A 22505-nucleotide genomic window follows, 5' to 3' on the forward strand; every position below is an offset into this window, starting at 1 on the left:
GGATGAGGAGAGAGGGAGATTGGAGGGGGTGGGGAGAGGGGAGAGGGGAGGGGCGATAGAGGGAGGGAGGGAAGGGGATAAGGGGGGACAAGAAGGGGCGGTGAAGAGCGAGGAGGGAGGTGAAGAAGGGGTCAGGAGGAAAAAGGGGGAAGGGGAGTGAAGCAGGGAGGATCTCAAGGGGATAGAAAGGTGAAGGGGGGCGGGTTTCCCTAGGTGGGTTCGCGATAGGGGCAGATTGTGGGCAGTTAGAGTACACAGGTGGAGGGGGAGAGAGATGAGTGATAGGTGGCAAGAGGGGAAGGGGGGGATGGGACGATGAGGGGACGGTTGCAGGGTAGAGAGAAAGGGTCGGGGCAGGTCCGGGCTCAGCAGCCCGTGGTGAGCGTGAGCGGGAGAGGGGCCTGACGGGGCATAGTTTACTAGCGACTTGCCCGAGGGGGGTGACACGACAGTAAGAGGCACCGACAGAACGGGGATAAGAAGAGGGAAGGGACGTTCTAAGGGACGAGACAGGATGGGACGGGGGGTTGCAAGAAGACGGTTGGGACAGGGTTAGGGTATGCCTCTGAAGTTGATGATGGGACAGCTACCGGCCTATCGCCCTCAGCAATAAACTGGCTGCGGGGCCTCCACGTCTTTCGTACGGACTGCTATATGGAAGACGTTGGATGTCTCCAGGAAGAGATCCCGGCGGGCTTGGGCTGAGGTTGAGTGTTGCGCCGCTGCTGAAGGTGCCGTTTCCTGGTCACCACTGTCTAGTCCGACGAGGATGGGTCCGTTGACAGAATTTCGGGTGGAGAGGAGATGGGCAGGTTGGGTGAGGCCAAGGTCCAAGAAGTATGAGAACATAAATACAGACCATCAACCTCGATCCAAATCGAGGAGGGGATGAGGGTAGGTTCCAGGGTGTCTAGCAAGTGTCAAATGGAACCATGCGGTAAGAATTCGAGCGACCTCCAGAGGATAGCAACCAGATGACCGCAAGAAGCAGCAATTTTCGTGAAAGTGAGGAGGGACCAAGTGTGGAGGGGAATATTGGAGACTGTGAGCCATACTCTTGAAGGCTGGATGGAACCGAGTCTCGGAGACCACTCCCTAAGGGAGAGAGTCGCTCCTTTAAAAGACAAAGGGGTAGAAGAGCTCAAAGCGGAGCGAGCTCCTAGAGCGGATGGACAAGAGAAAAGAAGAGCACCATCAGATAATTGCTTGCACACAAGGTTGGGCTCGTTCCAAACACGTTGGCCCCATTTTTCAATCGCCTTGAAGTCGTCCCTTCGGGGGCGAAAAGTACCCACCAAAGATGAGCGCAGGTTGAAACCTCGGAGGGCACTGAAACGGAAAGAGAGGAGAGAGGCGAACTAATCAAGGATGGAGGGGGAGAGGTGGGGTCTATGGAGGGAGGAGGAGAGCCTCCAGCAGCAGATGGCGATGGAGTCCGCAGAACCTGGGCGATGGAGGGCTTAGATGGAGTCGAGAGCTTGGAGTGGAAGGCCCCGCTGGCTAGGGGAGCTGCGCCTAAAGGCGGTGCACCACAGGGGTGCAGTTTCGATGAAGCCGAGTACAGAGGGGGAAAGGGGTGTTGGTATAGGCTGTAGATGTTGTTCCAATCCGCTGGGGGGAACCACCATCCGGGGGAGTGACATCTTGATGAAGCCGAGTACTCTCTTACATAGGTCCATCTTTCATTAATACATTGTTGTTGTATTATTGCAGGAGATCACTGCAGATCCTAAGGTTGAAACCCCGGAGCAAAGTGTAGCCAAGTAACTGATGAGGCGGCATGTTCGCAACCTCCTCTGTGAATTTTTCTATTTCTTTGATGGGTTCAGGTTTGTTAATGGTCTACAGTCTAAATTGGTACAAAATTATCTATGGTGCATTATGGGTTCTATTTATTTTGGTCATGGAAAATATCTGTTTTATTACCTGGTTCAACAGGTGAAAAACATGTTGTGTCTTTTCAATATTTTCTCTTCGAAACACCCTAACTTGGACCTGCTTTCACTTGAATAGATGTTCTTGACATCCTCAAGAATCGGTGAGTCGTTATTGCTTCCAGTGGCTCATCAATTGCCTCTACACAAAATGTAAATACACGTGATTATGTGGCATTGATATGAGAGTATCATACCAGCATGACAGATGATATTTTTTACTTGCACTCCTTTTTCAATAAAAGGTTTTGCCATTTTCTTTTTTGGCTTGGGTGCTAAAAATTTCTCCATTTGCAGGTTTTGATGCTGCTTTCTTGTATAATGTATTTTTCTTGAATTACTATAGTTCCATGACAATACTCAACTCTGCTATTACTTAGACCATGTTGGGTAATTTAAAGGTAGTCTTTGTTAATCTTTCCTCTCAGACTTTGTTTATTTGCATAGTTATTTGTTGGCACCTTGCTGATACATGTATTTCTACAAGACTTCTTTATGGTTGGAATTGGTTGGTTATTATTTGGTGGACTGCCTTCTGATCTGTTCATGTCACTTGCTCCTATTTATTTATCATGAATATAGTGGTCACAGTTTCATTATTACTTTATTATTAGAGTAATACTATTATTTTGATGGGTAGATTGTGCTTCGAACCTTGGAATCTAATTATCCAGACCTCTGGCCTTGACCAAGAATCTAAGGGACAATACTAGGTTTTGTCTGAATGAATGGTTGAGATTTCAAACCTTCTATTCTGGAAAAAGTGAGCTGTTCATTACCATTAGGAATTCTTTTTTGGATCGATTGCTGGTCTTGATTGCTATCCAATTTTCCGTTTGTGCAGTTAAATAATATTGGACAAGGCCTCCGGGGCTCGGGTTTTTAGGCCTACAGCAAATCAAAGGCAATTAGCTTCACTCTAACTTGTGAGTTGATGATGAACTATTGGAGCTACTGATCTTCAGCAATCAGCAAGAGTCTAATGTGGGCACAGTTATTGGAATATTGGAAACTCAAGGGAATCCTTCATTCGATATGTTATAATCCTCTAGTAACGACCATCTAAACAATAGCAACAACAATTATAGGAGAAAAATAAAATTTGCTAATAAACTTTAACAAAAAGATGACGTTTGAATGAATTTTCATTCGCTAGCATGAGTTAGTCTGATATTGCCATAGCAGGAGATTGCACCACTTGCAGTGGCACCATAACAAATTCTACCCAGCATGTTTTCATAACATCTAATGTGATCCATTTTCACACTTATTTTATATACCATCTTAGGTACTCAATTCCAGTAGAAGAATCAACTTATGTTTGCATTTTAAGAAGATGTACTTTTTCTTTGAAGTTTGACTTCCCATGGATTCCCAACTTTCTTTGGTGATAAAGGAATTTCCCATCAGCTATATGCTCTCATAGTCAATTGATCACTCTGCAGTAAAATGCGATTGCTTGCCTAATGTAACAATAATCACTTTGCTGATGGGGGACACATCCATGGGTGAATCTCATGTTCCAACAAATTTTGTTTGGCAAAGGCTATATTGACATTATTTTATGTTATGTACTGCCACCAACATTTTCTTAGATAATATTTTTCTCTTTTAATAGCTCTTTTTTGAAAGCCTTGAGATTGCTCTTACTTGAAAAGTTTTTGGTTTGTCATGTGTCTCAGTGCTGTCTCTTAACATGGCAAACAGAGCCCTAGATTTGTTTTGTGTGTCTTCTTGGGAAATGCTAACATAGAAAGGCTTTTGATGTTGATTATGTCAATGAGTGTCAAGGGTCATAATTCTCTCATCATATTCAATTGTAGAAACAAGACACAAATATATATTAAACCCTATATGGCTATATCTGTTTTCAGCCTTCACCCCCTATGGCCACAAGAACTTCTCTAATGCACATTCAAGAGCCTACTTCAATTGATACTTATGTTTCTGATGTCTGAATGATCTACACCTGTGTTCACCTTCCAGAAGACCAAGGGCCATCCAACCAAATGCCGTTTCCATTCTCACTGTTGACTGGTTAAGCAGCTTGGCTATGTAATCTATGACTGGTATCCACCCAAGCTATCACTTCGCAGTCTACGGTGAGAACTTTGTTGATTATGTTTGTTTTGCCATTTTCCTTGAATCTCAATTAAGTTTGTTAGTCCTTGTCCAACTTCCCTAGTTTGTGATCCTTATATTTTGAGTGGTGTGGTTCATGTTGGGGCATATTGCTCTGCTTTTTGTCTGGCGGTTAGCTCATTAACAGACACATGAAGAATGAAATTACAAGTCTATATCTGACATCTATCTCTATCAAGCTATTGCATGGTAAGGGCCATAACCTGGTGCTGGTCCCGTGTAAGCAGGGTCCTGGGAGGGGTGAGCTGGAAACAGTCCTAACCTTTGTCTTTGTATGCACAAAGTGGCCACTCCCAGGACTCGAAAAGCTATTGCATGGTGAATGTACTAAATACTACTGTTTTCGAGTATTGATTGTCTTTGTTGAGTAGTATGTCACTCTTCAGCTACGTTTGAGTTCTTGCCATGTTCCCTCATTTGTAAATATTTTTGGATTTGATCATTTTTAGAAAGGTTTTTTAGATGCTATGATCCTTTTAAAAATCTGTTGACATCATTAGCTTCTGTTTTGGTGCATACTTAAGATTTAAAGTGTATTTTTTCCCTGCCATATTATAGTCTTATAGATTGAGTCACTTGTGCCTGGAGTAGCACTTTGATTTTATTTCAAGCCGTATTAGTTAAGTATGTTGTCCAATTGCTTTATTCCCTTCTTCCTATTCTTCTAAACACATTTTCTGTCACACTTCTGGGCATTCAATTGTAATCCTTCTTTGGATTTTGACGCTACTTAGAGAGAGTTTAGCCTGATAGAGAATTATCGTGATGCCTTTCATGTAATTGCAGATTTGCAGATGAAACTTTCAAGGGAAAATTACAAAAAAAAAAAAAAACCAAGACTCTACACTTTCTATTCAACTTAACCCAACCTAATTTTTTCTCACTTTTTTTCCTAAAATGCACTTTCTATGTAAATACCCCTCCATCTAAATAAAAAATAACAAATGCCTTAAGTATTGTCCTTTACTTTTACCTTACCCATGCCTCTCTCTACTCTATCTCACCAAAATAGGGGCTCTGGCAATGGTGTAAGTACGGTCCGGCAGTAGAGCTCAAGCACTGTGTAAAGTGCAGTCCAACAGTAGGGCTCCAACATTGTGTAAAGTGCAGTCCAGTAGCTGCAAAGGGTGGTTTGGTAGTAGATGTTACTAGGTTCCAGGGCTCCGACACTATGTAAAAAGTGGTCTGATAATTGTCTTAGGGTGGTCCAACTGGTAAGTTTTATTGCATAACCGTTTTTGGTAAGTTTAAATATCAAAATGGGTATTTTTGACATTCAATAAGATGTTTAATCAATGTCATACAAATGATGCATGGCTTATACACTGTAATTATATTCTCTCTCTCTCTCTCTATATATATATATATATATATATATATATATATATATATATATATATATATATGAAAAAAGCTGGGATTAGCCCACTAGCTCATATGAACATATGAGCCCAACGGTCCAGATTGAATTTGGGCCGATTTGATGGTCACGATTTGTGTTTGAATTTTAATTTTTTTTTCTACAAATCCAAATCACTTAGAAGTTTTTTTCATCAAGGTGCACTCAATAAAAATATAAAAAAATATATTTGTGAAAAAATACCGAAAATACCCCCTAAACTTTTCGGGGTTTTTTGATCAATTTATTTCATGTAAAATATTTTTTTGATATTTTTCGAATATTCAACTATATTTTATGAACACACTTCAAAAATTTCAAGTGATTTGAATTTGTAGAAAAAATTAAAATTCAAACACTACCAGACATCTGTGATCGTCACATTGGTTTAGATTCAATCTGGGCCGTTGGGTTCATATGTTCATATGAGCTAGTGGGCTAATCCTAGCTTTTTCCACATATATATATATATATATATATATATATATATATATATATATATATATATATATATATATATATATATATATATATATATATATATATATATATATATATATATATAGATCTTAGCTTTTCCAAACTCAAAATCATTTTTTTCTAAAAGTGTTGTATTATACCATGATACAACAATTGCATCTAGATTATTTTGATTCGTAAAAAAAAAATTAAAATTAAAATACGAAATGAGGTCGTGACCGCCAGATCGACCTAGATTCAATTTGGGCTGTTGGGCTCATATGTTCGTATGAGCTAGTGGGCTAATCTCAACATTTATATATGGGAGTGGATTCCATACGCCCACGGGCTAACTGCTTCAGTAAACGTCCATGGTCGAGATTGAATCAGAATCGATTTGACGGTCACGAGCGCATTTCGTATTTTAATTTTATTTTTTTTCTATAAATCCAAGTCACTTGAAATTTGGAGCTTTTATTTCTCATCAAGGCACACTTAATAAAAATATAAAAAATAATAATCCGTAAAATATAAATTGACCAAAATACCTCCAAAATGTTTTAGGGGTATTTTGGTAAATTTATATTTAGATTATATTATTTTTTAAAAATAGATGTCCCAAATTTCAAGTGATTTGGATTTGTAAAAAAAAAATAAAAATTCAAATACGAAATGAGATCGTGACAAATTGACCCAAATTCAATTTGGGTCGTGGAGGTTTACTATAGTAGTCAACCTATGGGTAAACTAAAGGGGAGGATAAACTAAACTATGAACAAATATAACATGAATAAACTTTAAAATATAAGCACAATGAATAACTATAAAAACTTACATTTCTCAGATACAGAGGCTCGACGAGAATATGTAACAACAAGACTTTGACTGCCAATCTTAACTGCTTGAGCTCCAAGAGGAATCACACATATACTTAAGCACTCATCAATCTTTCACACACTTACAGATTCAGAAAAAGGGAAGCTGGATGGTTGGATACACCACCAAATTTATCAATTAAGAGAGAGAGAGGAAAGAGAAAGACAAAAAAATATTACAAGTCGGAAGTAAACAACTCAGCTCTTCAAAGCTTCCAAACTCTATGTATGAAAGAATACCCACTCTTAGGAGAACTATTATTGAAAAACTCAGTAGAACTCCAAACCAAGTTCAACAACCAGTCTACAGAGTAGACACTCCGGAATCTTTTGAATTAGGAGAATCGACACCTTCTTATCTTGATTTTGATATATGTGTGGTACAGAAGGAAGATGAATTTAAAATTGATAAAGAATGGATCAAAAAAGATTTCTTCTCTGAAGAAAATAGACAAATAAGAGAATGGTTCTTCAAAGAGTTTAAAGAACTTCGAGATGCCTTCCATTTAAAACTTAATAGGTTCATGATAAAACATAAGGCAAATGTCAAATTCTTTAAATGGTTAAAATACATAGCTATAGACTACAGAATAAAAATTCCAAAATTTGAAATAAATACTGTTGAAAAATCTTTTCAAACTTTTCAAACCACGAAAGGAGAGACAATTGAGTCTATTCATCCCCCTGAGACTAGCTTACAACTTAAGGGAGAAAAGTTCGGGGAGAAAATTGAAGTTAAAGCCTCACCCTTTAGAATATGACGAATACCACATATTATTGAACAAAATAATTATACAAATGTTTTTCTCTAAACAATAGGAAAGCAAGCTACAAGAATAGAAAATGTAGTTAATAATTTAAAACCAACTGTAGAAGATAAAAAAATTAGTAAGCAAAAAGATGTTGTCCTGTTTAAACCTCGTCTAACTATTGAGACAGGAAAGTGTAGCTTACAAGGAATAAAGAAAAAAGAAGCCAATAGGGAATTAGTCGATGAATTAGTTAAAAGATTGGAAAAATTGAAAATCAATGAAGGGAGAAAGGCCAGTTTTCTAAAACCAAGGAAGGAGATATTCAAGTCCTACAAAAGGAACCTGACCAACAAATTTCTGATATAGAAAAAACTTTTAAAACAGAAAGCTTAGAAGTTAATAGAATTGATTATGGGAGAAAAATTAGACCAGTATCCTAAACCAGAATGTACTATCTTAAATCAACCCCAGTAGATTTTCAAATAGAAGAAGACCTAATTTCTACATCAGTCTCCTATTCAGGGAAATCCATAGTGAATTGGAATATAGACAGTATGGCTGAAAATCAAATCTTAGATCTTATGAAACACTTGACTATGTATGCCATTGCCTGCAAGGCGAGTGGAAATCAAGACCACGAGATAGCCAAGGCCATAATATATGGATTACAATATGGTTAAGAGGTTGGTGGGATTTTCATATGGATGAAGAATCAAAAAATCAAATATTGAATGCCTCAAAACAATGGCTAGTCAAGAAAGAAACTGGCCAAGACAATATAATCCAAGAAGAAGATGTAGTCAATACACTAATATATACTATCACCCTCCATTTCGTAAGAAGCACTGCTTTGTTGGCAGCAAGATCTGAAGATTTGTTATCAAATCTAAGATGTCCTATACTCTCTCATTATAAATGGTATAAAGATATATTTTTCTCAAGATTACTATCAAGAGAGGATAGTAAATCAGACCATTGGAAAGAAAGTTTGAAGTTGGACTACCACACCTTTTTGCAGAAAGGAAAAAACAAGGCTTAAAAATAAACATGGCAGAATTCTTCCTTATTCTCTATATACCTTAGGAGAACTATCAGCCGAAATCTGTGCTGAACGTCTAACATTATGTACAGACCTAAAGCTTCAAAAGACAATTGGAAAAACAGATAATAACGGGGAGAAAGGAGTTAGGAGACTTATGTGAATAGTTTGGTTATAATAACCTACCGCCTTCAAAACCGTTTCGTAAAGAAAAGCATGAAAATTTCAGAAAGGAAAACTTTAAACAATCTTTAAAGAAAAGAGAAAAAGTTTCCAAAAATTTTTTACAAGACAAACCATCCTTAAAAGTAAGAGAAAAAGCAAAATTCATGTTTGTTATAATTGTCGCAAAGTAGGCCATTACAAAAATAAATATAGAGTTAAAAAGAAAATTAACTCTCTAGAGATAGATAATAGTCTTAAAACGCAACTATTTGATATACTCCAAATAAGAGAAGAAACTTCTGATTCTTCTGATTCAAAAAATGAAATGTTAATTGGAGAAATCAATGATGATGAAGATATTATCATTAGTAGTTCTGATTCACATTCTGATTATGAGAATAATCCAAAATAAGAAAATTGTCAATGTAATTTTTACAAGGCAGTCATTGATATGAATGGGTTAAGTATCAACACTCTTATAAAAAAAGAAGATCTGATTATAGATCTTATCGACAAAATAACGGATCAAGAGGCTAAAAGGGAAGCCTTAGTTCAATATATCAATATGCCGAAACCTCCATCTGAAAAGGCAAGATCTTCTCTTGTTCCGACAAAAGAAGGTTATAATTTTCATGATATCCTTAGAAGAGTGCAAAACAAAACCCTGGTTGATAGAGAACCCTCAACCTCTGAATTAAAACATGAGATAAATGAGGTAAGAAACTAGTTAATAACTTTAACAAGGGTTCAAATCCTAGAGTTAACCCAAAAACCTCATAAAGAAGAAATTGAAGATGAAACTATAGATTTAGAATTCGATAATCTGGTAATGGAATATGATATTCCTTTACCACCCGAAGTGGAGGATACCCTTCCTAAAACAAAGGAAGGATCTGAGACCTCTAAAGCTAATATGAATATGTTAGAAAAGGTGCAGAATTGCAAGTTTGTAAACCTGGTCGACAAAATAATAACCCAAAAATGGTTTACTAACGTCAAAAATGTAGTACAAAAGGAATACAATTTTCAACCTATTTGCCTTGATAAACCCAGGAATTGTTTCAAACTCTAAAAGTAGTTTATATTGTAACAAATTACCTAAAAATAAGTGATCATAAATCTGCAAGATTTGTACCATTTTCTTAGTTTCAAATTTTATTGTTGGTGTTGGAAATTGATTTTAGAGCCATCATAGAGATTTCTGTTATCAAAGGTACTTTTCAAATGAGAATTCGAGGTTGGGCTTTATTTTGTTTTCATAAAGCCTAGGTCTTAGCCGGGTGTCTCTCTCTCACTTTTTCAAATTTTCATTCTGTTTTAGTGCTTTCAAATAGGTATTTAACTATCTTACGAATTTACTATTGCTTCTTTGAAATAACAAGAAAAAAAAAAGAAAATTTATGTAGAGCCGAGACCCTAAACAATCAAATTAGAGCCCACCTCAAAAATTTCACTAGAAGAGGTGGTTTGATGCCCAAATACCCTCAAATTGATCATATCAAAATCAAGATGAATGGACATGAGAAAAAAATGGATTTCAAGTTTTGAAAATAATGCATCTTGTAATGTATTTTTCGATCGTCAATTTTAAAAAATTTCATGTTTTGATAGATCTACTCGATCTACACTATTTTTGAAGCTTTAAATTTTATAATTAAATATGAAAATATATTTTAAGGCTTTCACAAAGATTTTCAGTATTGAGACTACATATTTTGACACTATTTGAAGGTGCACTTTATTTTGATTGTTTAGAGCATTGGCTCTTTATAAACCGCATCCAAAAAAAAATTTGCTCAAAAAAAAATTGTTTTTGTTAGATAAATCTTTGCTTCATGTCTCCTTTTTTTTGTGCACGTTAATTCCGTTTGCATCAGCCATGCTTCTCTCTCTCTCCAACAATCTACAATACTCGATCCAGATATAAATGGTTGGTGTACCCCTCCATATTCTTCTCTCTCTCACTCTTGTGAGAAAATTTTATTCCTTGCATGTTAATGAAGGTTTTGCAACATAAAGTTAATGATAAATGGTTTTGCAACCGAAAATTGGACTTTAAAGGACAAAGAACACAAAAAAAAAAAAGTGCTTTCATTGTCCACTTTTAACTGAAGTGAAAAATAAAAAAAGAAAGCGCTTTCACAAATAAAAAAAGAAAGCGCTTTCACGTTTTCAAGGAAAAAGAAAAAAAAAAAGTGCTTTCATTGGCCACTTTCAACTGAACTGAAAAGCCCCTAAATCACATGGCACTTTTAGGAAGCGACTTGGTAAACTAAGAGCGCAACCACCGTGTGTCACCCAAAATTCTATCTTGCTGAATTTTTTTTTTTTTAAAAAAATTCTAGCTGAACCTATCTGCTTTAGTCTTATCTACATAGCTTAATAAAAAAGATAAAAGAAAAGGAAAGATAGACCTAAGTTTTCTCTACTTTATCTGTTTTTTGTTTAAAAGTAGTTCGCATCTTTTTTTTGTCTTATATTTTGTTTTTAATCTTTATTTGCATAGCTTAGATTTTTCTTGAATTTATCTTCTTTTAAAACACATCTTTTTCTCTTTGGTAAAAAAAAAAAGAGAGAAAAAAAGAGATAAATCTAAGTTTCCCTTCTCTTATTTAGATTAGATTTAATCTTAGCTGCTTAGATCTTATCTCTTATTTTTAAGCTTCATCTGCATAATTTATTTTGATTGTTTAGAGCATTGGCTCTTTTACCAAAGAGAAAAAGATGTGTTTTAAAAGAAGATAAATTCAAGAAAAATCTAAGCTATGCAAATAAAGATTAAAAACAAAATATAAGACAAAAAAAAGATGCGAACTACTTTTAAACAAAAAACAGATAAAGTAGAGAAAACTTAGGTCTATCTTTCTTTTTCTTTTATCTTTTTTATTAAGCTATGTAGATAAGACTAAAGCAGATAGGTTCAGCTAGAATTTTTTTAAAAAAAAAAAAATTCAGCAAGATAGAATTTTGGGTGACACACGGTGGTTGCGCTCTTAGTTTACCAAGTCGCTTCCTAAAAGTGCCATGTGATTTAGGGGCTTTTCAGTTCAGTTGAAAGTGGCCAATGAAAGCACTTTTTTTTTTTCTTTTTCCTTGAAAACGTGAAAGCGCTTTCTTTTTTTATTTGTGAAAGCGCTTTCTTTTTTTATTTTTCACTTCAGTTAAAAGTGGACAATGAAAGCACTTTTTTTTTTTTGTGTTCTTTGTCCTTTAAAGTCCAATTTTCGGTTGCAAAACCATTTATCATTAACTTTATGTTGCAAAACCTTCATTAACATGCAAGGAATAAAATTTTCTCACAAGAGTGAGAGAGAGAAGAATATGGAGGGGTACACCAACCATTTATATCTGGATCGAGTATTGTAGATTGTTGGAGAGAGAGAGAAGCATGGCTGATGCAAACGGAATTAACGTGCACAAAAAAAAGGAGACATGAAGCAAAGATTTATCTAACAAAAACATTTTTTTTTAGAGCAAATTTTTTTTTGGATGCGGTTTATAAAGAGCCAATGCTCTAAACAATCAAAACAATCAAAGAGAGAAAAAAAGAGATAAATCTAAGTTTCCCTTCTCTTATTTAGATTAGATTTAATCTTAGCTGCTTAGATCTTATCTCTTATTTTTAAGCTTCATCTGCATAATTTAGAATTTTCTTGACTCTATCTTTTTTTTAAAAGTATTTTTATCTTTTAAATACAAAAAAAATAATAATTAAGATAGAGAAAAGATAGTATAGGGTTTTCTCTTCCCTTATCAATTTAGATTAGATTTCATCTTATTTGATTAGATCTTATCTCTTTGACTTTATATGTTTGACCTAAAAATATTTGATCTTATCTCATTAGATTATGGGAAAAGTTTATATAAGATTGCAACCTTAAAATGCAGAATCACATATGCACCTCAAAAATCTATCGGAAATGTTGCTTTAATATTGAACCAACCCTCTAATCGATCATCTCGACATTGAGATGTATGGATAAGAAAAAAAAATAACTTTTTGAGTCCCGAAAATAGTGCATCTTGCAACACAATATCTAAACCGTCCATTTTTAAGCTTTTGATATATTTTATAGATCTACTTGATTTTAACCATTTTTGGAATTTAACATTTTCTAATTAGGTGTGAAAATAGATTTTAAGATAATACTAAGCATTTTTTATAACAAAATTACATGTTATGATAAAATTTTAAAGTGCGCCTGAATTGGATTATTTAAGGTTGCAACCTTATAGAAACCGCACCCTTAGATTAAGTCTTTATTTCTATCTTTATCTCCTGCATTAGTTGATTAGGTTATTTGCATGTGCTTTTTAATAACACTTAAGTTGACGCACTTTACCTACATATGTTCAAACATACACAAAAGATTTCAAATTTTCAAGAACCCCACCGGAACCCAGTTTCATGCATGGATCATTGCGAATGTGTCCATGTAACAATCCTAAACGTTCAAAAAAAAAAAAAAAGGGGACAATAAACTTTTAATAAGTGATGGTCCATATGAGCATGATGGTCCTTAGGGACCATCACTATTTTCAAAAGCTTTTGACTTAAGCTTTTCTTATCTTATAACGTGGCTTGTAGTTTCTCTTACGTGTTGGCCCTTGACAATCCACTATGACGTGTAAGTAAATTAAATGTGCCACCTTTTTATGGTGTAACCATGAGATGCGTCTTTTTAACTGAAATTTTTATCACTAAGCTCTTGTGCATACTGATTCCATAAGATCTACTGTAAACGGGTGGCCTTTTAGTGCCCCAACCAACATACATAAAAAACATCAATTTCGTGAGTGATTATAAGTAAGTGACATCGTCTTCCTGAGAAATAGTCTGTTTTTAATAAATAGTGATATTTCCGTCCAGGATCTTTATTTTATCAGTTTTATGTGTAAGTGACCTCATTGTCTCGAAAAATAATCCATTCTTTTTAAAAATAAAATGAAATAATTATTTCTGCTTATTATCATGAATTTTAGGTGCGATAAATTTTATGCGCACACGACCTCATTATCTTGAAAAATAATCTTTTTAATAAAAATTGTGATATTTTATCTATGTTAGAAATTTTAAATGCTGTAAATTCTTAAAAATAAAATGAAATAATTATTTCTGCTTATTATCATGAATTTTAGGTTCGATAAATTTTATGCGCACACGACCTCATTATCTTGAAAAATAATCTTTTTAATAAAAATTGTGATATTTTATCTATGTTAGAAATTTTAAATGCTGTAAATTCTTAGAAAAATAAATTTATTTATTTTTCTTGGCTATTGTTAGAAAATTTTAGATACTATCAAATTATTAGAAATAAATGTGATATTTCTGCTTTTAGTAAAATTGTGATATTTCTTTCTACTGTTTTGAATATTTAGACATTGTCAAATTCATGTGCGAATGACTTCCTTATTGTTGACATTTTTGCAATTGATTATAGTATTGTTGTGAAATGTTTATTTGTGGATTGATATCCCATAAATTGTGATAATTCCGTATTCTTGAATTTCTATAAGAGTTTTTCTATACATATTAAATTGGCAATTATGCTAGAATGCCTTTACAAACCGCTACCTTTCTAAATTTGAGCCCAAAATATTTGATTGGTTATTTTTGAAATGTTATAGAGAGTGACTGTTATTAATGGTTTAAGTGAAATTCATATTAATGATTTCAGTGATATGTTGAGTACATGATATTGCTGCTTTCAAATGTTTAAAGAGATTTAGAAATAATTTAAGTATGCAAGTGGACTCATCCGGTACGCCGGTGAGGTATAAGTGGACCTGCAGGGATTAAGTGGACCTATCTGGGACGCCGATAGGGATTAAGTGGACCCATCAGGACGCTGATGGGGTATATAGGTGACCTACTTGGGACGCCAATAGGGTATTTTATGAAATCCTTTGAATTATACACTGCCGTTAAAAGTGTTATAAGCATTTCAATTACTCGGATTATACTTAATTATGCATTTATTGAAAGTGAAACTGTTGATGCATTTCTGTTAATAGATCTCATTTTGAAAAATATTGATATCTTTCAATCATGATTATTTTTAGGATTATGATGACCACTTACTGAGTAGCCAAACTCATCAAACTATGGTAAACATTTTTTCAGGATAACTGCGGATTCATTTTGAGTACTAGTCAAGATCAACCTTGGAAGATATTGTTGTTGTGCTAGCTTTCTTTATTTACTTTGTAAGACCTCGCCACTGTAAATTTGTCCTATCAATAGATGTATATATGTTTTGTCTGTCACATCTCAAGAATAACAGTATTGTAAATTCTTGGGGTGTGACAATTATGGTATCAGAGCAATAGGTTTAAGATTCTTAGGAAATTTAAAAAGAATGTACTTAAAATCACATTTATTGTGTGTACAGATCGGGAAAAAGTCAAGATCCAGAATAGCTGAAGCCAATATGGAAGGAATTCACAAAGCCTTGAAAAATATGGTTGCTCTAATGCAACATCAGATGGAAAACAACAATCCACCCAGGCAGTCAGTTACAGAAAATGGTAGGAGTAATATTGAACAATTTAAGAAATTAAACCCACCTTCTTTTAAGGGTGCTGTAAACCCACTGGAAGCCGAGGGATGGATTATGCAATTGGAAAAAATATTCGAGGTTATGGAATGTCTTGATGATAGGAAGGTGGCCTTGGCAGTTTTTATGTTAGAAGGTGAGGCACAACACAGGTGGTGAATGCCAAAAGGAGTATTGGTCAAAGAAAATAAAACCTTGACTTGGGAAGTATTTCTAGAGGCATTTAATGAAAAGTACTTCCCAAATTTTATTCGAGACCAAAAAGAAATGGAATTTTTAGAATTAATCCAAGGAAATAGGACAGTAGCACAGTACGAGGCCAAGTTTACTGAATTGGCCAGGTTTGCACCACATATGATTAACAATGAGGCAAGAAAGGTGAAGAAATTTGAAAGGGGTCTCAGGCCAGCTATTAGAAGCAGAATATCAGTCTTGAAATTAAGAACTTATGCTGAAATAGTGGATCGTTCCCAAATTGTCGAAAAATATTTTGAAGATTACCAAAAGACGAAAAATCAAAACAGTCATGTTAGACCTACATCATCTAATCGACAACAGTTTGAAAGGCCAAACGAGAATCCAAGGCCCTCGCCATTTCAAAACCCAATAGAACCATGTAGAAAATGTGGGAAAAATCATGGATCAAGCCCTTGTTATTGGAATACCAAAGCTTGTTTTAAATGTGGAAAATTGGGACACCAGATTAGACAATGTCCTAGCTTACAGACACAACAGCTTCCAAAGCAGGGAGAGATAGCTCCAAAGCCTCTGATGAAGGGAAGAGTATTTGCGATTACCGAGTAAGACGCTCAGGCCTCAAAATCAGTGATCCAAGGTATTCTTACTATCTTCCAAAAAGTAGCTCATGTTTTGATTGATCCTGGATCTACTCATTCATTTGTGTCACAACACTTTGCATGCCACTTAAAGGTAGAACCAGAACAATTAGAATACATTCTAGAGGTAGCCACACCGATGGGAAATTCAATTAACACCAATATAGTGTACAAATCATGTGTAATAAAGATAGAAGAAAAGGAACTGTTGGTTGATTTAATACTCTTGGAAATTCAAGATTTTGATGTAATCTTAAGCATGGATTGGCTTTCTGCATACCATGCAAGTATTTATTGTTATCAGAAAATTGTTACCTTTAGTATTCCAAATCAATCAGTATTTTACTTCAATGGTGTCAAAGAAGACTCCCCATCATATTTAATCTCTTGTATTCGAGCTAATCGTCTCTTTCAAAAAGGGTGTCAAGGCTTTCTTACCTATATCAAAAAAGATAGAAGGAAGAAATAAATTTGGATACCATTCCGGTTATTCGAGAATTTCCCGACATTTTTCCTAAAGAATTGCCAGGATTACCTCCTGACAGGGAAATTGAATTCTCCATTGAATTATTGCCAGGGGTAGCACCAATTTGTAAGGCACCTTACAGAATGGCTCCTGCAGAACTTAAGGAACTGAAACAACAATTAGAAGAATTATTAGATAAAGGTTTTATCAGGCCCAGTGTGTCACCTTGGGGTGCTCCAGTATTGTTTGTCAAAAAGAGAGATGGGACTATGAGATTGTGTATTGATTATAGACAGTTGAACCAAGTGACAGTGAAAAATAAGTATCCATTACCTAGAATTGATGATTTATTTGATCAATTACAAGGATCACAAGTGTTTTCAAAAATTGATATTAGATCTGGATACCATCAGTTTAAGATTAAAAGTGAAGATGTACTCAAGACAGCTTTCAGAACAAGGTATGGCCATTATGAATTTTTAGTCATGCCTTTTGGATTAACCAATGCACCGGCTGCATTTATGGATTTGATGAATCGGATCTTTAAGCCCTTTTTGGATAAATTTATTATGGTACTCATCGATGATATTTTAATTTATTCCAAGAATCAGAAGGAACATGAGCAGCATGTAAGAATAGTATTGCAAATATTAAGAGAAAAGAAATTGTATGCCAAACTTAGTAAATGTGAATTTTGGCTTGGACATGTCATATCAAAGGAAAATCTATCAGTTGATCCTTCAAAGGTTGAAGCCGTTGTTAATTGGAAACAACTAAGTAATGTGACTGAAGTTCGTAGCTTTTTGAGATTGGCAGGATATTGCAAAAAATTTGTAGAAGGATTTTCTTGAATCGCAATCCCATTGACTCGATTGATACAGAAAAATGTCAAATTTGAGTGGACAAGTGAATGTGAGGAGAGTTTTCAAGAACTAAAAGTTCAATTAACTTCAGCACCTATTTTAACTATTCCTGAGGGGAGTGGGGGATTTGTGATTTATAGTGATGCTTCACATAAAGGTTTGGGCTGTGTATTAATGCAATATGGGAAAGTAGTGGCATATGCATCCAAACAGTTGAAAGAATATGAGAAAAAATATCCAATTCATGATTTGGAGCTAGCTGTAATAGTATTCGCTTTGAAAATATGGAGGCATTATCTATATGGTGAGCAATTCGTAATATACACGAATCATAATAGTTTGAAATACCTTTTCTCTCAGAAGGATTTAAATATGCAGCAGATAAGATGGATGGATTTCTTAAAAGATTATGATTGTACAATCCATTATCATTTAGGAAAAGCTAACATTGTGGCCGACGCTCTAAGTAAAAAATCTACGGGAGTCTTAGCTTACTAATGATCTAAGAAATGCGATTGTTAGAGGAAATAGTGGATTGGCATCCAACTCCGTCCATTAATGGTGTGGTAAGTATGACTGCCAACATTAAGGCGGAACCCCAATTAATCCAACAGATTCGATTGGCACAAAAGAAAGACCATCAGCTTATAACAATTATAGAAGAGGTAAAGCAAGGAAAGAGAGATGAATTCTCTATATGTAGTGAGGATTTGCTAAGATTCAAAGGTCGGGTTTGTGTCTCGAATGATAAGAGTGTAAAGAAAGCTATCTTAGAAGAAGCACATCATTCTCGTTATACGATACATCCCGAAAGTATTAAAATGTATCAGGACCTGAAGAAAACCTTTTGGTGGAATAATATGAAAAAAGAGCTAGCACTATTTGTGTCTAAATGCCTAACATGCCAGCAAGTAAAAGCTGAACATCAAAGGCCCGCTGGGTTGTTGCAGCCTTTACCCGTGCCAGAATGGAAGTGGGAGCACTTCTCTATGGATTTTGTCTCTGGCTTGCCTAGAACAAATTCAGGACATGATAGCATTTGGGTCATTGTGGACCGGTTGACCAAAGCTGCCCACTTTCTACCGATTCGCACGACGTACACTTTGGATCGACTGGCTCAGTTTTACATTAAAGAAATAGTGCGGTTGCATGGAGTTCCTGTCAGTATTGTATCGGACAGGGATACTCGGTTTACTTCTAAATTTTGGGCTAGACTACAGTCAGCCATGGGGACGAGACTCGCCTTTAGTACTGCCTTTCACCCCCAAACTGATGGACAATCGGAGAGGACCATCCAAACCTTGGAAGATATGTTGAGGGCCTGTGTTATTGACTTTACAGGAAGCTGGGATGACCATTTACCCCAGATTGAGTTTGCTCATAATAATAGCTTCCAAGCCAGTATTCAGATGGCACCATATGAAACCCTGTGTATGGAAGGAAATGCAGGTCACCCATATGTTGGGACGAGGTTGGTGAAAGAAAGCTTTTGGGGCCAGAAATTGTCCAGATAACCACAGATAAAATAGCATTAATTCGTGAAAGGCTCAGAACAGCTCAGTATCGGCAAAAGAGTTATGCCGATAACCGAAGGAGAGATCTTGAATTTGAGGAAGGTGATCGAGTTTTCCTAAAAATCTCACCAATAAAGGGCATTATGAGATTCGGCAAGAAAGGAAAGTTGAGCCCACGTTACATCGGAACATTTGAAATCCTAGAAAGAATCGGAGGTGTCGCTTATAGACTTGCCTTACCACCCGAATTGGCAAACGTCCATAATGTCTTTCATGTATCTTCACTACGAAAATATCAGCCCGACCCATCCCATATCTTGAAATATGAACCTTTACCGATCAGGAAGGACCTATCCTTCATTGAACGGCCAATTTTGATACTGGATAGAAAGGTGCAAGTGTTGCGTAACAAGGAGATTCCTTTGGTCCGTGTATTATGACAGTACCATTCAAGAGAAGAGTCGACTTGGGAACGAGAAGACGATATCAGAGAAAAATATCCCTATCTTTTTCAATAATCAGGTACATAAATTTAGAGGACTAAATTTCTTTAAGGAGCGAAGAATGTAACAATCCTAAACATTCAAAAAAAAAAAAAGGGGACAATAAACTTTTAATAAGTGATGGTCCATATGAGCATGATGGTCCTTAGGGACCATCACTATTTTCAAAAGCTTTTGACTTAAGCTTTTCTTATCTTATAACGTGGCTTGTAGTTTCTCTTACGTGTTGGCCCTTGACAATCCACTATGACGTGTAAGTAAATTAAATGTGCCACCTTCCTATGGTATAACCATGAGATGCGTCTTTTTAACTGAAACTTTTATCACTGAGCTCTTGTGCATACTGATTCCATAAGATCTACTATAAACGGGCGGCCTTTTAGTGCCCCAACCAACATACACAAAAAGCATCAATTTGGTGAGTGATTATAAGTAAGTGACATCGTCTTCCTGAAAAATAGTCTGTTTTTAATAAATAGTGATATTTCCGTCCAGGATCTTTATTTTATCAGTTTTATGTGTAAGTGACCTCATTGTCTCGAAAAATAATCCATTCTTTTTAAAAATAAAATGAAATAATTATTTCTGCTTATTATCATGAATTTTAGGTGCGATAAATTTTATGCACAAACGACCTCATTATCTTGAAAAATAATCTTTTTAATAAAAATTGTGATATTTTATCTATGTTAGAAATTTTAAATGCTGTAAATTCTTAGAAAAATAAATTTATTTATTTTTCTTGACTATTGTTAGAAAATTTTAGATACTATCAAATTATTAGAAATAAATGTGATATTTCTGCTTTTAGCAAAATTGTGATATTTCTTTCTACTGTTTTGAATATTTAGACATTGTCAAATTCATGTGCGAATGACTTCCTTATTGTTGACATTTTTGCAATTGATTATAGTATTGTTGTGAAATGTTTATTTGTGGATTGATATCCCATAAATTGTGATAATTCCGTATTCTTGAATTTCTATAAGAGTTTTTCTATACATATTAAAATGGCAATTATGCTAGAATGCCTTTACAAACTGCTACCTTTCTAAATTTGAGCCCAAAATATTTGATTGGTTATTTTTGAATGTTATAGAGAGTGACTGTTATTAATGGTTTAAGTGAAATTCATATTAATGATTTCAGTGATATGTTGAGTACATGATATTGCTGCTTTCGAATGTTTAAAGAGATTTAGAAATAATTTAAGTATACACGTGGACTCATCCGGTACGCCGGTGAGGTATAAGTGGACCTGCAGGGATTAAGTGGACCTATCTGGGACACCAATAGGGATTAAGTGGACCCATCAGGACGCTGATGGGGTATATAGGTGACCTACTTGGGACGCTAGTAGGATATTTTGTGAAATCCTTTGAATTATGCACTGCCGTTAAAAATGTTGTAAGCATTTCAATTACTCGGATTATACTTAATTATGCATTTATTGAAAGTGAAACTGTTGATGCATTTCTGTTAATAGATCTCATTTTGGAAAATATTGATATCTTTCAGTCATGATTATTTTTAAGATTATGATAATCACTTACTGAGTAGCCAAACTCATCAAACTATTGTAGACATTTTTTCAGGATAACTGCGGATTCATTTTGAGTGCTAGTCAAGATCAATCTTGGAAGATACTGTTGTTGCGCTAGCTTTCTTTATTTACTTTGTAAGACCTCGCCACTATAAATTTGTCCTATCAATAGATGTATATATGTTTTGTCTGTCACATCTCAGGAATAACAGTATTGTAAATTCTTGGGGTGTGACAGTCCAATAAGTGAGTATAACTTCCCTCTGCGGAAATTTTGACCATGAAACAATCCCACTATAGTAAGGACTAGCCTCCACAGAAAACTGTAGCCAGACATTATGTGGGTACCTATCGAAGCCTAACTCATTTTAGCTTTTTACTTAGTTAGCAACCCTGCCAACCCAACCAACCTATGAGAGAGCAAGGGAAAGGCCCAAGTTCGATCACCAGTCATACTGGGCGAAGAGCCCAATGAAACCATACTGGAGCAAGAGCCTGACAACATTGAAGATTCATCTCAATGTGACCTTGATGAGGTGACAATTGAAGAATGTGAAACCGATCCCTAGTCAGAGTCATCTTCATAATCACGTAAGGATACAGATGGAGCTCACTGATGACAAAGCCAAGAGATATCAAATGATACAACTGCACATGTGAAGATAAAAAAGTCTTAGTCGATATCAATCTGATAAGGATCGACAAGTTAAGACTCCTGCCCAAGCCTAAAAATCATCTCATATGGCCTTGAGGCATAGGAAGAAACTGATCTGAAAATGAAGAATGAAATGATACGATGACCTATGTTGCTAGGGAATTTGAGAAACCAAATGATGAGAATTGCTTTAGCTCTGGGTCTATTCCATGGGGAGCTCCAATAGAATTAGAGGAGTCCAACCTGCAAAAGGAACACACTACCTTAATAACAAGAACTGGTGTGGAGACCCTCAAGGGATCAAAATCGAATAATGTTGGTCACCAAAGGAGGAAGCCTTTCCAGTTGTCCCATTAAAAGTTGAGAATATGAAGACAAAGAGACCAAATTATCTATCCCATGGAAAATTACCAGATGAGCATGAGCTCACTCACTACCCTATGCTAGGGAATCTCAAAAAACAAAATGCCAAAGATTGCCTTAGCCTAGGGTCCATGATCCAAGAGAGGACAAAAGAGCAAACTGCCCTATAAAGAGTTCCAATTAAGGTAGAAGGAACTAACTTGTAGGAGGCTCAAGACACCCATGTCCTAGATAGTGGGGCAGGGGCAGATAATCCAAATCTTGTGGCTAGGGGATTCTCGAATTCTTAATGATGAAAATAGTCTTACCCTAGGTTTTGAAACTCAAGAAAAAGAGAGCTATTCAAGAAGAATCTCATTTCCGGTTGAAGATACGAGCTCACAGAAAGTTTAAAACATTCATGTGATACATGTCATGACAAAAGCGAGGGACCTAAT

At 35.5% G+C, this 22505-nt stretch overlaps 1 long non-coding RNA gene across 1 annotated transcript; it reads left to right on the forward strand.

The window, feature by feature from the left end:
- The first annotated feature begins 330 nt into the window (after positions 1 to 330).
- On the forward strand, positions 331 to 3345 carry LOC148781970 (uncharacterized). The gene is made up of 2 exons (XR_016056692.1): positions 331 to 1829; positions 2014 to 3345. It is a non-coding gene; the product is annotated as an uncharacterized LOC148781970 (long non-coding RNA).
- The last annotated feature ends 19160 nt before the right edge of the window (positions 3346 to 22505 follow it).

Source organism: Amborella trichopoda, chromosome 5, assembly GCF_054954075.1.
Source record: "Amborella trichopoda isolate Santa Cruz 75 chromosome 5, AtrichopodaSantaCruz75HAP2 v2.0, whole genome shotgun sequence".
Lineage (NCBI taxonomy): Eukaryota > Viridiplantae > Streptophyta > Magnoliopsida > Amborellales > Amborellaceae > Amborella > Amborella trichopoda.